Raw genomic sequence first — 5,757 nt, 5'->3', positions numbered from 1 at the left:
ATATATATATATATATATATATATATATATATACACACATATACATATATATATATACATATATTATATATACATATACATATACATATATATATACACATATACATATACATATATATATATATATACATATACATATACATATACATATATATATACACATATACATATACATATATATATATATATACATATACATATATATATATATATATATATTTTAACAAGTAATAAGCAGTTTTAATCATTTGGACATGACACTCGACTTATACGAGAGATCTGGCTTTTTAAAATTGTTACGGATTTTGCATTTCATGTTTGTTTTTTTGTTTTTTAATTGCCTTTTAGAAGTCTGTTTGAGAGCAGTGAAGTCAGTCCTGCATCAGAATTACAATCATTATTTAGTATATAAAAGGAATCAATAGAATACTTAATTTGTACCTATATCAAGAAAAACATGCAAGTACTATAATTATAGTGTAATCACCCTGAAAGAAATGTGTTCACCCCTTACTTAAAACTCTCTAATTGTAATTAAGGATCTTTATATAGCCTGGTGTACCAATACATTTGCCCATCAAAAACTCCAATCCCCATCCGTCTTTATTTCCAAACATACCCGGTTTCTCTGGGCTCTTTTGCTCACACCGAGATGATGTGAACTTGCTCAGTTCACGCTCCATTACCGAGATGGTGCTACCACAGATGTTACAGCTCATTAATTCAAAGCCTGTATGGCTTGCACTGGGATGATGGAGGTTAAGACAGAGGCTCCTCCTTTGCAGGTGAATAGATAGGCCGCATAAGAGATGCTATACACTTACAGTAGATTCCATTAATGTGTACAATTCTTAGAGCTGAATGTTAACTAAAATGATGCTCACCTGTTTGATGAGCAGCTACATGCTTGTGGTGAAAAACTCCTTTAATGGGATCCAATCGTTTTGTTTTCTAAAGGACACGCAGTCAACCTGAAAAAAAAGAAACATTAGAGATGCACTTATGCAGCTTTAGATATGCCTGGAATACAATCCACCCACTAATTCATCAATAAGCTCCTCAAGCCTCCTGTCCTCACGTACTCCCACTCATTTCTATAGTTCTCCTTTTTCCTCTATTCTTTTACAATGAATAGCATGAATAAAGCACTTCAATTCTCTACATTGTCATGCAATATGAAGGTGGAGTCAACTGTGTAAAGAGAGCAGTATATTTTCTGGTATGTTGTGAAAAGAGTACAGGATTGTGCCAGTGAGACTGGCCATGAAGAACTTCACTGTAGTCCTGACAAAGTTTGGCCCACTGCACTATGGTGGCTGTCTCTCTGGTGGGCGAGTCACTTCAGTCCTTTCAGAATTTAGTCTGGCAGCATCGTCAAGTTTCTTGTCAAAACCGCAAACAAACAGTTAATCTCGACCAGACTCCACGAGCACTCTTTGGATCACATTAGCAGAAAGACTGATTCTTATATCTAGGACAAAGGGTGTGCCAGTGTGATCGTACCGCAGGAGATCTTTCCCATCTACATTCAGAACTGCCTAGCAGCAATTATGAAATGTAGCGGTACAGAGAGCTGCTGCTGAAAGGAAATAGTTTATTTCTGACAAATGGTACATCTTTAGCAGCAGTCAGTGATGTGCGTCATCCAGAGTTAGCTCCAGCTGTCTCATTTGACATTGCCTGCAGGAGCACGAGTGTCAAGTGTGATGTTCAGACAAGTGGGGTCAACCCATCAGACTGAAGATGGCGACAGATAGTTGCTCGCAGCTTTACTTTGTAAACTTTCAGAGGATGGAGCTGAAATATGATGCTAATTCAGACAGAGTGATTAGGAGACACAGTAATCTATAGTAGCTCAGAGGAGATTCACTCTGTAATGACAAATTATAGGATTCATCGTTGGCCACAGTGGAACTGTAAACGTATCCGAGTGAGGTAAGAGGAGTATACTGCAAATGTTAATACCTGTCTTCAGCAATAAGCATTTGCATGTAGAATTACATCAGTGACAATTTATGGTTATTTTAAATAGAGGCCAGCAGGAGACCATATAATGCATCATGATGAGTTATATAATTGGACTTATTCAGATCACTACATCGAAGACTAAACATTTCCTGAGCAGTGTCCCTGCCTAATTATAGCAGGTAAATGGAGAGCGGTTTTATAAATGACTGAGGTCTTCTGATTCTCACCAACAGTGCGCGCAACAGTACATAAGATGCAGTGGTACAAGACCACTTCTTTTCCCCTTTGAGACGATTTATTCATTAATGAGACACTGCTAAGAGGCTTGTGTCTTTCTCCTCTCAGTTGGTTACCTCAGAGAAAATCAATGTGTCATTTGATCTGTCAGTAAATCTCTCCTGCCACGTGGATTTATTACTCAGAGACCTTTGTATCAAAATTTCATATACAGTAGTGTGCAGAAAGACAAGGGGAAAAATGTCAGACGATGAGATTGCATCCCCACACAGATGGTCCAAGATCATGGCACATGTGTGAAAGAATTCTCAACCACTTCTTATGCTGGTTTAAGGAATAATACACTGTTTTAGTACCAGTGAATGGTGCATGGTGCAAAATCTGTCAAGGCTCACCCAGGCAGCATATCGGGATCACCACAGATTGACAATGCAATGACAAAACTTACTGTCAGAACAATACAGTCATAGACCGTATAGACTTGAATGGGTCATGTTGCCTTAGGTGACCTGGCTTCACAACTCTCCTCCACAACCTTGCCAAGCAGTGCTCAGCATTGATGAGCAAGAGAGGCAAAGACGGAGACTAAAATGAAGCAGCTATAACCACCATGAGCAACGGAATGTTTCCCAATCTATTTACGGCTGCAGAAAATAATAAAATCAGTGAGGCATTCTTTCTGTGTCGACATGAAATTCTCATAGATTATTGTCCATGAATACGGAATTTATAAGATTTTAAAAACAAAGTTGGTGTTTTTCTTCAGGCGGACGTCATCCAGTATGTGTTCTTTGAGAGAAAATGACTTATGTTAAGAACTAAAATGAAAGCTTTGCCTCTCTCTGATTGAACATAACTCTTGCAGTGAAATGCCTTAATTAAGTTAGATAAGGCTAAGCCAATGTTTCATGTTGCCATTATAAAACATGAAAAATGGACTGAAAAGTCTCAGCTGCAGTCTTCTCTCTTCATTGTCTGTTGGAAAATAAATACATCTTTCTGTAGAAATGTATTTTTTTTTGTCTTGCAGACACACAATGCAACACAGTGTTCTGTCATTTAACTAACATTTCAGTGAGAGAAAACAGAAACAGTAAGGTGTGGATGGGTGAGGAGTAAGGATGCGTCAGCCTATGCGCTATTCAAACGTGCGAGTATGCTTTCAGCTAACTCAGTAAACAGAAAATAGAACAGAAAATGTGATATACTGTGGTAATCATGTGTTGGTTGTTAATAAAGCTGATGTTTCAACAGTACATAAACATGAATGAGTGGTTGAGGTAGGTGGTAGCTTCCATATCATCATAGTCTATCACATGTAGGACTAATTTACTTTTAATGAGGATCTTCACTTCAAAGTATTCTTTCTCTTTTTTTAGGGAAATACATTAAAAGGATTTCTGTATTGGCTTTCACTTGATCCACCATCTGCCATTCAGAAACCCTCTGAAAACATTTGGCTTCTTTGTTCTGGAAACAGCCTGCGTCCTGTTTTGTGTTGTACAATAATCCACCAGATTTCCCCCACAAAGCCCACTCTGGAGGCACAATTCTGTGTGTGAAAGGCTATTTTCTTATGATGAAAATGCTGTGCCGTACAAGCTGACCATTACTAAAGAGATATTTTACTGTATAATGTTTCTGAATTTCACAGTAATGGTTGTAAGTGTTGAACCACCAGCTGTGCTGCCCTTTGTTGCAAAGGGAAAAATCGACTAATAGCAGTAGGTAACTTCAAACAACATAATGGAGATACTTCCAAGACGTCTCCCACAAATGTCATAAAATGTGTTATTGCTTTCCAAAACAACATATGTGACGATGATGATGTTTTCTGTTCTGGCAGAACAGATCGTTTGTAAACTACAAATGACTGAGACGAAAACGACTCATAGGATACTTTTCTGATCTGTCATCATAGGATTGGCTCTGGTTAGCCACTTGGTTAAAGTAAGGAGATGATCATGTTTACTTTAAAACTTGGTTTGCGCATAGATTTATCACCATTGTACTTTACAGTTCACTACATATACAACTATATATTACCTAAATAGTAATGCATACTTGGTTTTAACACACATGAAATGAGCTATTCGATTGAAAAAGATTTTTGCACAACACAAAAAAAAATAACAGTGGGCAAAGCACAAAATAGTGTTGAAGTACCACTGCTCATTTTAAGGGGTCCAACAGCCCAGATGGTACATTTTGGATAGTTGACACCATGTAATACTGATGGAATGCACACAGATGTTTCAAGACTGTTTGCCCTGTGTGGCCTTTTGACAACCCGAACCCAAGAGATATCAAGCGATTTCATTGCCACTCCAGCTTTTTTAAATCCATAAAAATACATTACGCCCTTCCAAACTGCAATTTGAACAGAAATCAGAAAAGACAGCTGCCAAACTACAGGTATCATGTACAGCATTATTTGATGTAGTTGATATAAGACTGCTTAGGAAGTAGGCCTACACCATCACAAATACAGCAAAACGCTGTCGTTGTTTGACCAATAATCTACAACAAGAAACAACCTGTGCGCTTACTACGACATGAAAACAGACACATGTGAAGCTGAAACATTGATTGGTTTGGTCCAAGTATTAACAAATAGTTGTGTTTAATTTATGCAATGTCAACATTGTTTTTACATCTTTGACAGGCAAATAAAACTCTGAGCCTTTTCTTTTTAGGTCGTCAAACCTGAAAAGATAACGTCAGCGCCCTCGGCTCTCATTTTACGCAAACGTTAACCGTTCTCCGCCCCGTCCCGGTAACACACCGACATCAAGTCAACTTCTGGAGTCTGATCACGGGTTTAAACTGCAAATGTAACCGCAAAAAAAAAAAAAAAAAATAAGTGTGTAAGTAGTAATGCAATGCGGTGAAAAGTCCCTGTTGGTCGTTTTATTCTCCCACACATACCTTTGTTCGAGTCGGGAGTTTACCTTCCCCTCTGTCTGCGTGCCGCTGTGACAGCCGCGCCTCGTGAGATGCCAAACCTCCACCTCTCGGGAGCGAGCATGCCCAGAGCTGCGATCACGCGGTCAGCTGATGTGCTCGAACACATAATAGGCCAAAAATTGTAGGCTTAACCCTTAACAATATATCATTTCAGCAACTCATAGGTTTTATGTGTAAAACTGAAAAGTAACTAAAAGCTGCCAGTTAAATTTAGTGGAGTAAAAAGTAGCTACAATATTTCCCTGTGAAATGTAGAGGACTGGAAGTTTAAAGTACAGCTCAAAATGGAGATACTCAAGTAACGTAGAAGTGCACAAAAATTGTAGCCGACTTCAATTGTACTTTAATATCGAGAGTGAACATACTTCGTTACTTTCCAACCCTGATATTTCTTTACAAACATGGGTCTGTCGTCCACATGTAAGTTATATTCTTGATAAAAATGTGGATGTTTAAAGCAGTGATTACCAACCAGAGGACAAGATAATTAAAGAATCCAGCATAAATAAACATACATGTCTTTTAGACTAAACTTTATATTTTTCAGACTTTTATCTCAGGTTTTATTTCCACACTAAGGCTATT

At 37.9% G+C, this 5,757-nt stretch overlaps 1 long non-coding RNA gene across 1 annotated transcript; it reads right to left on the bottom strand.

The window, feature by feature from the left end:
- Positions 1-291: 291 nt before the first annotated feature.
- LOC116378923 (uncharacterized) lies at positions 292-5,199 on the bottom strand. The gene is made up of 2 exons (XR_004212359.1): positions 5,134-5,199; positions 292-971 (listed from the first exon to the last, which is right to left on the bottom strand). It is a non-coding gene; the product is annotated as an uncharacterized LOC116378923 (long non-coding RNA).
- Positions 5,200-5,757: the final 558 nt, after the last annotated feature.

Source organism: Anarrhichthys ocellatus, unplaced genomic scaffold, assembly GCF_004355925.1.
Source record: "Anarrhichthys ocellatus isolate YVR2014 unplaced genomic scaffold, GSC_Weel_1.0 scaffold3401, whole genome shotgun sequence".
Taxonomy (NCBI): Eukaryota; Metazoa; Chordata; class Actinopteri; order Perciformes; family Anarhichadidae; genus Anarrhichthys; species Anarrhichthys ocellatus.
The sequence above is the reverse complement of the archived record's forward strand: the minus strand, read 5'-3'. Positions and strand labels throughout refer to the sequence as shown.